The sequence below is a fragment of the Myotis daubentonii genome, chromosome 16, assembly GCF_963259705.1.
Source record: "Myotis daubentonii chromosome 16, mMyoDau2.1, whole genome shotgun sequence".
Classification (NCBI taxonomy): domain Eukaryota; kingdom Metazoa; phylum Chordata; class Mammalia; order Chiroptera; family Vespertilionidae; genus Myotis; species Myotis daubentonii.
The window spans coordinates 9,162,006-9,171,461 of NC_081855.1; positions in this window are offsets into that span (position 1 = coordinate 9,162,006).

The following is a 9,456-nucleotide window of genomic DNA, read 5'->3' on the forward strand; positions in this document are numbered from 1 at the left end:
AGGCAGGTGAAAGTTGGGACAGTGCAACAGTCCTCAGACACGTCGGGAGACTCAGATGATGGGCCCCCTTGGGCTGCAGCATGCTTTTATCCTTCCCTCTGTCCATACCTCTGTTCACCAATGATGCCTTGTCATCCCACTCATCTTGTCAGTGAGTGGGGTTTGTCCTCCCCCAGCCAGGGCGATGGCGCCAAGCTGATGGAGCGACAGGTGGATTGCTGGACGGCAGCCCAGCCCACAGACAGGAAGAAAGACTCGAAGAAGAAAGACCTGCCTACCGCCAACAACACTCTCAAGTGCACCTTCCAGTCTCTCCAGGTCAGCAGGCTGCCCAGCAGTGGCCAGGCCAAAGCAACACCCACCATGTGCATGACAGTACTCACCAAGGAGAAGAAAAAGAAGGTGTTGTTTTCGCCCAAGAAAACCAGGACAAGGCATGGAGTCCAAAATCCAAAAGCCAGTGCTTGGAGGCATAAGCCACCTGGTCTGCAGGGCGAAGAAGCAGGAGAACATTCTGCGGGTCCTCATCAAAGGTGTGGTGTGGAATGAAGTTCTTCCAGCTGGCAGCCCAGGGTCCTTCCGCATCCAGCACTTCCCCATGTGCATCTCCAGACATTCTGACTACACCTTCCAGCCCTGCCTGCGACCCTGCAGATGCCAAGCACAGGAGGGCCCACCTGCTTTTCTGTTCACCTTTCAGTTTAGTACAGAAACCGACCCTGGAAACACAAAGAGAAACCTTCTTAAGTACAAAAGTGCTCACTACCCGGAAGCTAATGTGCAGCCCCCATTGGGAGCCTCAACTGCTCTGCTGATTAACCAGAACTCTCTGGGGGTCAGGCGGGCAGTGCTGAGCTGGAGAATCATGGAAGGTGAGTTTTGGCCTCAGGACCCCTAACACTCCCAGTGATAAGGGTTCTCCCTTCTCCACCTGCCCTTCCTGGAAGCCAGGACTCTGCCTCCACAGGACTCAGAGCTGGTGGTCAGATGCCAAGGACTGGCCTCCCATTGCGGGCATCCTGAGCAGAACATGGAGGCCAGTCAACCCAGCCCTGGGCCCCAGCTGCCAACCCGCCAAGTGGCCCCACACCATCCACTCGTGCTTTCCTAAAAAAATAGGTGTGTGGTGCAGACCCCCAGGCACACCGGCTAGACAAATTGGTGCAATACCAGCTGCCCACCTTCCTGAACAGGGACTATGCTTTCGCCCTCATCTCTCTGTGTTATGACAGAACATTTGTTCCACCCAACAGGTGTGGGTCCACCTATTTACCAGGTGAGCACCCTGTCCCTGCACAGCACAGTGGTCACACGGCACCCTGCTTGCTGGGAGTCTTCAGGGCACTTCATGTCTCTGAGTGCTTGTGCCTCTAACCACAGGGTGAACCTAGGGCAGTAAAGGCGAACCTTTTGAGCTCTGCATGTCAGCATTTTGAAAAACCCTAACTTAACTCTGGTGCCATGCCACATATAGAAATTTTTGGATATTTGCAACCATAGTAAAAGAAAGAGTTATATTTTTTAAATTTTTTAAAATATATTTTATTTATTTTCCACAGAGAGGAAGGGAGAAGGATATAGAGTCAGAAGCATTGATGAGAGAGATACATCAATCAGCTGCCTGCTGCACATCTCCCACTGGGGATGTGCCCGCAACCCAGGCACATGCCCCCGATCAGAATCGAACCCGGGACCCCTCAGTCCACAGGCAGACGCTCCATCCACTGAGCCAAACCGGCTTTGGCAAGAGTTATATTTTTGATATTTATTTTATAAACTTAAATGCCATGTAACAAAGAAAAATCAACCAATGAGTTTGCATGCCACCTCTGACACATGTGTCATAGGTTCGGCATCACTGACCTAGGGTCAAGCTCACAGGTTTATTGTAGAAACTCAGTGGGGTCCTCCCTTGGAACTGCTCTCTGGGTGCCTGGACAGTGGAGAGGTCTGCTGCACGGGCTGTGGTTGAGCTCATTGGCCATTTTCTCTGCCTCGTGACAAAGCCTCAGCCTCATTTGATTCTCTACAAGGCCTTGGGCTAAGCTCTTTTCTCCTTAGATACAGATTGGAGATTCTATGAGGGGTCGGTGTCCTGGGTGAAGCCAGAACCAAAAATCCCAGAAGTGAGCCATGTGGCCCCATGTTAATTTTATTCTTGACTAAAAGAATACAGAAAAAGAGTGGAAAAAATCTAAAATATTAGTGTCAGCACTGTGTAGTTGATGAGGGTAGAGGAATGATACACAGGAGGGCATATTAAAGAGCATGTCTTGCTGAGGAAAATATAGATATGTGTAATAAATCACAGGGATACGTTTAAGTGCATGTATTTTAAGTTATGGGAAAGCACCTTGTCTTGCAAAATAGAATTCATTAATTTTAACCCTGCCTCCTGAAATAGGACCTATTAAATGAGAAGCAATAAAGGATTTTTTAAAATAAGAAGAAAATTTGACAAATGGAAGTTATTGTTTGCTTTGTTAGACATATTATATCAGACTAACAGATAATACCCAGTCTTTTAAACAAAATAAATCATTACCACATACCATGCCACATAGGAAGTCTCAATAAATTCCAAAGAAGATATATATGTTTTTTCTCCATTGATATGTTCATGAACCATCATGCATGATGCCTATATATTCTCTAACCATAATGCACTAAGGTAAGAAGTTAATAATAAAGAATAGCTTTAAAATCACCAAATATCTGGACAGTTTAGAAAATATAGCAGAAGCTGAAGTGAAGTATATTCTATACAAACCCTGAGTTCAAAGGAAATTATGAGTAAAATTATGGAATATTCCCAACTAAAAAACAATAAAGAAAAGCTGCATATCAAAAGCAGCCATAAAAGACAGAGTTTTTGTTTTAAATAGACTTCTAAGGAAAGCATTACAGCTGGGAAGAGAGATTGAAGTATCCAAATAGTAAATTACACAGAGCAACAGAGTGACTTAGAAGAAACAAGGAAAGGGGGAAACATAATGGCAGAAATCAGTAAAACAAAGAATTTGAAAAAGCCTTCAACAAACCAGAAAACTGCTTCTCTAAAAATACTGGTAAAACAAACAGATTTCTAGCCAGACTGACCAAGAAACAGAGAAAAACGCTGTGCGCATATAGCTAACCAGTTAGGCAAAACGGACCAATACCTGGGAGGAAACAAACTATACAACCTTCCTCAAGAGAAAGTGATGCCCTGACTAGTCTATCAAAGAAGTTGAATTTGTAGTTAAAGCATCTAAGGAAGGGAATCCAGGCCCAGGTGGTTCACTGGAGAATTAAACAGAATAAATGAACAGACACTTCACTGAAGAGGCTATAACATGTCGCATGAGCACTTGAAAACTTCAACATCATAAGCCATTAGGACAAGGTTATTTAGACCACAAGGAGACTAACTGAAATAAAAGACTGTGATGACACTTGATGCTGGGGAGGATGTGGAAAAACTCACTCATACAGTGCTGGTGGGAATGTAGACTATTACAGCCACTGGGGAAAGTACTTTGGTTGTTCCTTATAAAACTAAACATACAACTAACACGCACCGAGCAATTGCACTCCTGGGCATTTATCCCAGAGAAATAGAAACTTTCATCCACTCAGAAACCTGAGCACAAATGTTTATGGGAGCTTTATCTTAAAACCTGCAAGTGATCTCTGAAATCCCTTGTTGGGATTAATATCTACATTTTATAAGAAATGTCTGTCACATAAAAATGGGTAGAGTATATGAAAAGGGAATTTCATAAAGGGAAACCCAAAACGTTAACAAGGTATGAAGAGGTATTCAATTGCACTTGTAGTAAGATATGCAGAGATGTTGAATTGTACTTGTAGTCAGAGAAGTAATGAGGCCCTCTTTAAAGCGATATGCAAGACAAATTAGAGTGGGATGAGGGGAAGTGCTGGTGAGGCTATGGGACAAATGGGAACATCATGGGCTATGATGGGGGTGTAAACTAGTACAGGCACCCAGGTGGGCCATCTAGAAGTACTTAGCAAAATTAAATATGCTCTTATATATTTGAATATTCATATGTATAATTTTGCTAAGTCCGAAGAGCAAAAGAATCACCATAGGAGAACCTAGAACATAGGCCTCTCATTCTCAATCTTGAACTGATCATTTTTTTTTCTTTATTGAATAAGATATTAAAATGTGTCATTACCCCACCAATATCACCTTATCCCCCCAATCCTGCCCTCTCCCTCTCCCTTCCCTCATGTTGTCCACATCCATCACCTATGCTGATATGCATTCATACAAGTCTTTTGGTTGATCTTTCCCCCTCACCACACCCCCCAACCCCCGCCTTCCCTCTGAGTTTTGAGCATCTGAAAGATGCTTCCCTGTCTATGGCCATACCACCCTCAAAGCGCCCAATCTCATCTGATCACTTTTTGAATAACATTTTCTTGGCTGGGATACAGGGGGGTGAGCAGGCCTTCTGTGTCAAAATATAACCCCTCAGAGTCTAACAGCATGAATCTGGTTCTTCTGATCAGCATCACTGGGTGGGAATGGACCACTGGAAATATTGGCTAGAATAGATAGCAAAGAGATACCTGGAATAAGTGGGTTCCCAAACCTTATCCTGTCAATTCCACCTAAAGGACATTAGCCTTTTTTATGAGTATTTCCCCACTGACATAAATATCCTTATGCGATGTTAATTGCATTGTATATGAACAGCATGGCTAACAAATTCCTGTGACATGATGAAATGTGGCAAAGAGCTGTGATGGAGTCTAAACAGAGAAAATGGATCATCTGTGTACTTTCTTCTGCTATCATCTGAAAGTAAAACGATAGTATAGGGAAAACAAAAAGACAAAAGTATCACTCAAGGTGTACATAAGGCCACATGAATATTTTCTGTAATTTTTATAGTGTGACTATTAAGGATTAAATGTAAAAGAATAAAATCTAGGTAGAATAATTTGTGATCACCTGTGTTCCTATTAAATCTTAAATTCTGCCATTGCCTGTGTGTCTTTAAATAGAACATTAGGGTGACAGTTGGGAGACCTTTGAACTCCTGATTCCATCCCAGTTTTCCTTCCCCAGAGCTACTTACTATCATCCACTTTGTGCTTGTCCCTAAGTAGGTTTCTATAATTTTACTCAAAAGTTGTGTACACACAAGTTAATTTAGAGTTGATTTTGCATTTTTGAAATTTTATTTCAATAGCATCATTCAGAATGTACCCTGACACTTTCTTTTCCACACAAATCATGCTTTGAGATTTGTCCACATTGCCACACATACTGCAGTCCATTAGTTTTACCGCTTTACTACGCATTTACTACGATAACTTTATTCTCCTGTTGAAGGACATTTGGGTTATTTCTAGTTTTCCACCATCATAAACAATGCTGAAATGGACTTTCTTGTATCCTTCATGGGCACATGAATGAAGCTTCTCTAGAGTATGTTGCTAAGAATGAATTTCTAGCAGGAAGGCCATACACACCTTAGGTTTTACTAGTGGATGCAACTTCACTGGCTGGTTCAGCCATCCCCCCTCCCAGCTGCTGTGGATGTTGGCTGCTCATGGCTCCTGATGGCCCTTCCCCTGTCCTGAGCGGGTAGGTGCTCCCAGTCCACTACCCTGGGAGGCCAGTAATGACTGGTACTGGGTAGACAAGCCTGGCTCCTTACCTAAAATGGGAATCACTCAATGGGTACAATTCCTCTTCCAGATCCCCTCTCAAGACCAGCCTGAACGTAATGTGCTGAGTCCACATCTCTGCTCACCTCCCTCCATCTTCTTTTTCTGAGGTCATTCCTTCACTAAACTCTGTCCCACTTCCCAGGAGTCACTGCTGCCAGGGAACCTGGCCCAAGATGACTAATATTGCCAAAGTCTCTCCAGAAGGGCTGCACCAATGTTCACAGGTAGGAGAGGCTTGAAGGCTGAGAAAGAGAAAGCCCATCCTAGAGATGAGGTGGGGGAGGGGGAGAAGGCAAAGGTACTGAGATGAAAGAAAGAGTTTTGTGAATTCAGCAAACTGAATGAAGCCAGTGTGGCTGAAGTGTGGGGAGCAGAAGAAAGAGAAGGACACTGGTTGAGGTTGGAGATGTATGTAGGAGCCGACAAGGAGACCATAGGCTGGTTTCCAATTTTTTTTTTTTTCTAATTGTAAATGGAAGTTTTTGAAATGGTTTAAGCAGAAAGTGATAGGGTTCAATTTAGATCAAGAAAATGTGTGTGTAGAGAGAATGGTTTGGTAAAAAAGATAAAATAAGCAGGGATTTGAGTATTTACACAGCAAGGAGAGTGGATCATAAAAATTAGTGTCAACATAGAAAGTAAGAAACACAATGGGATTTTTAACACAACACTTCCTGTGTCTATAAAACACACAGACATACAAAGACATAAATTCTTTAAGCATACATGCCAATTTTGAAGTGGCTACTATGTGGAGGGAGAGGAAGGGAATGGAGATTAGCGGTAATAAGAGACAATAAAACCTGGAAGTTGTCTTGCAAGGAATGGTGGTGAGAAGGTGGGATAAATTGAAGCATGTGATTTCTGGAGCCCTGAACCAAGAAAACAAAAATCAAAACAACAGCTACCACCCACCTCCCTACCCATTATTTCCCTTCACCCTGTGGAGACCCACATCTGCGATGGGGAACAGGTTTTCAGAGAGACCTTCCAAATAATCCAACTTTAACCTACTAAGTGGGTGGAACTGGATGGCAGAGGCCTTCCTAGTGATTAATGCAGCATCTGAGTCAAGGAACCTGGAGGGAAGAGGAAGCAGAACCTCCCTGGAGCCTCATTAGTAAGGACACAGATGGGAGCCCTGAGGCAGTCTCATGCCTGACCTGGTGGGGGGCTCCTGATGCTCCCTCTCAGCCTAGTTCCACATTTCCCTGGGGCTCCATGGTGCCAGGTCTTATCTCTGGGATCAGAGATAATCCAGGTTAACATGTCTTGTTATTTCCCCTTTGCACAAGTTTATGACCTGGTCCCAGGAGATCTGGGGACCAAACTTCCACCAGGTCTGGTCACTCTGTGCCTGGGTGCCCAGGGCAGGAGTAGACACACATTAGGTATCAATAAACGCCTATGGATCAAAAGTGATCGCTTGAATCCTTCCTTGATAGGGGGCAAGGACCTTGGGCTTTCCCTCCACGTTTTTCTTCAAGTGCCCAGAGAAGCACAGGGCATGCTCTGCAAATGCATTTGTCAGTTGGTGTTCAAAGAGTTTGTTGAGGTGGTTTCTTTGGTTCCCTGTCTGGCCCTGAGAGACAAACTCTCAATGGCTAGAATAGAGTGGATGCTGGCTTTATCCAATGGCCTGCTTCTCTGAGGTGCTCTAGAGCAGTGGTTCTCAACTTCCTGAAGCCGGGACCCTTTAATACAGTTCCTCATATTGTTGTGACCCCCAATTTCATTGCTACAAATTGAACATGATTAAAGCATACTGATTAATCACAAAAGCAATATGTAATTATAAATATTTTTTACGATGGTCAAGGCGACCCCTGTGAAAGGGTTGTTTGACCCCCAAAGGGGTCGCGACCTACAGGTAGAGAACCACTGTTCTAGAGTCATATTCTCAGACACTGTTCAGGGAGATCCAACACCCAATGTTACTTACTGAGCAAGCTCATTGGTGGGTAGTATTTTCTTACTGATTCGTATCTGAATGAGCAGCTTGGGGGAAGCCAATCCTTCCTGGAGGCTTAGCCACATGATCTCCCCTTAGACAGACAGTACTCATGTCTTCTGGGCCCCAAGACCTTGCCTCAGCCCTTGGGACATTGAAAGGAAAGAGTAATTCTTGCCCAGGAGCAGTCCTGGATCTCAGTCCACTGACAAACAGACAGAAGTAAAATCACCTCAGATTCCATCACCCAGAGACAATCACATGCAACATATTAGTATATTTGTTCCTAGTATTATCCTGTGAATGTTGACATAGTTTCCATCTTGTCATTCTTATCTCATCTGTTTCAGTACCATCATGTGCTTAAGTATTGCCTAAATGGGTCTTTATGCTCTTTTTGTTTTTAAAATACATACATAATGCTGTGATGGATATCTTTCTTTATAAAATTTATACCATTTTGAATGATTTATGAGGATCTCTATCAGTGGAAATAGAATTATAGAATCAAATTATATGAACAATGATTCTTTTAATATCTTGTCATTTAAAAATAAAATCCTGATGTAATAATTTAGTAATGGACTTGCAGGTTTTTCTGGTAACATACAAGCACACATATAGGTAATTTAAAATAGGATCACACAAACTTGTGCTTTTAATTTAAACTTCATCTTGGAAAATTCCTGTCTAACTTAAGATAACATGACTCCTGTTTACAACTGCTCAAGTATTTCATTATGTATGCACAATAATATCTTTTACTCTGTTGTCTATTGATAGATGTTGCAGTAATGCCAAAATTTTATGATGACAGTGTTGTCATAAATTTACTAATATTCATATATTTCAACGTTTACACTGTTTCTTGAATTCCTATAAAATAAGTTCAAATTGGAGTTGTAACAAAATGATTGAATATTTTAATTTTTATGGATGCTCTAAATCAGGGGTCCTCAACCTTTTTAAACAGGGGGCCAGTTGAAGGTCCCTCAGACCGTTGGGGGGCCGGACTATAGTTTAAAAAAAACTATGAACAAATTCCTATGCACACAGCGGTGGCAAAAACACCCGGTGGGCCGGATAAATGTTTTCGGCGGGCCGCATGTGGCCCGCGTCCCGTAGTTTGAGGACCCCTGCTCTCAATTATTCTCTAATAAGCTTGTCCCAATAAAATGTTTCCCTAAAATGTATGAGTGGCCATTTTTTCACACTCTTTCCAGTACTCAACTTTTCCTATTGCTCATCTGCAAAGGAAATTATTTTTCGTGAACTTGTCAAAGGAAAAGTGTGGTTAAAGTTGTTTCCCTGGCTTCATAATTTAAAAGCTCTCCACTTTGCTGCTTTGACGCAGCGTTCAAAGTGTGGTAACATTTTCTGACCTCCTGTCCTGGTTTTCATTCCCCAATTTTACCTTTACTGTGACTTTCCTTTGCCCTGTTTCCCTGTCTTACTCAATTGGATTCTATTATCAGTAGCGCCTCCTCTTCCAAATTCATACCACCATCCAAGCCTTATGCATCTAAATACCTTCCTGCCATCTCTCCTGCTCACCTCTCAGGAGTTCAAACACTTCCCCATATTAACCCTTTATGGACCCTCCTGGAGGTCCCCTAGTCTAAAATGCAGGGTCATCTTTGATTGTACCCTACCTTGTATCTCCAGGACCCAGTACACCATTGACATGTCATGATTTCATATCCAAGTGGAGTCAGTTCTTTTTCTACTTGTCCTGCTCTTGTCCTAGTTCACGCCACCATCCCCATCTGCTGGGCCTCTGCTCTCTCTGCTTCTGATCTTGTCCTGTCTTCCAC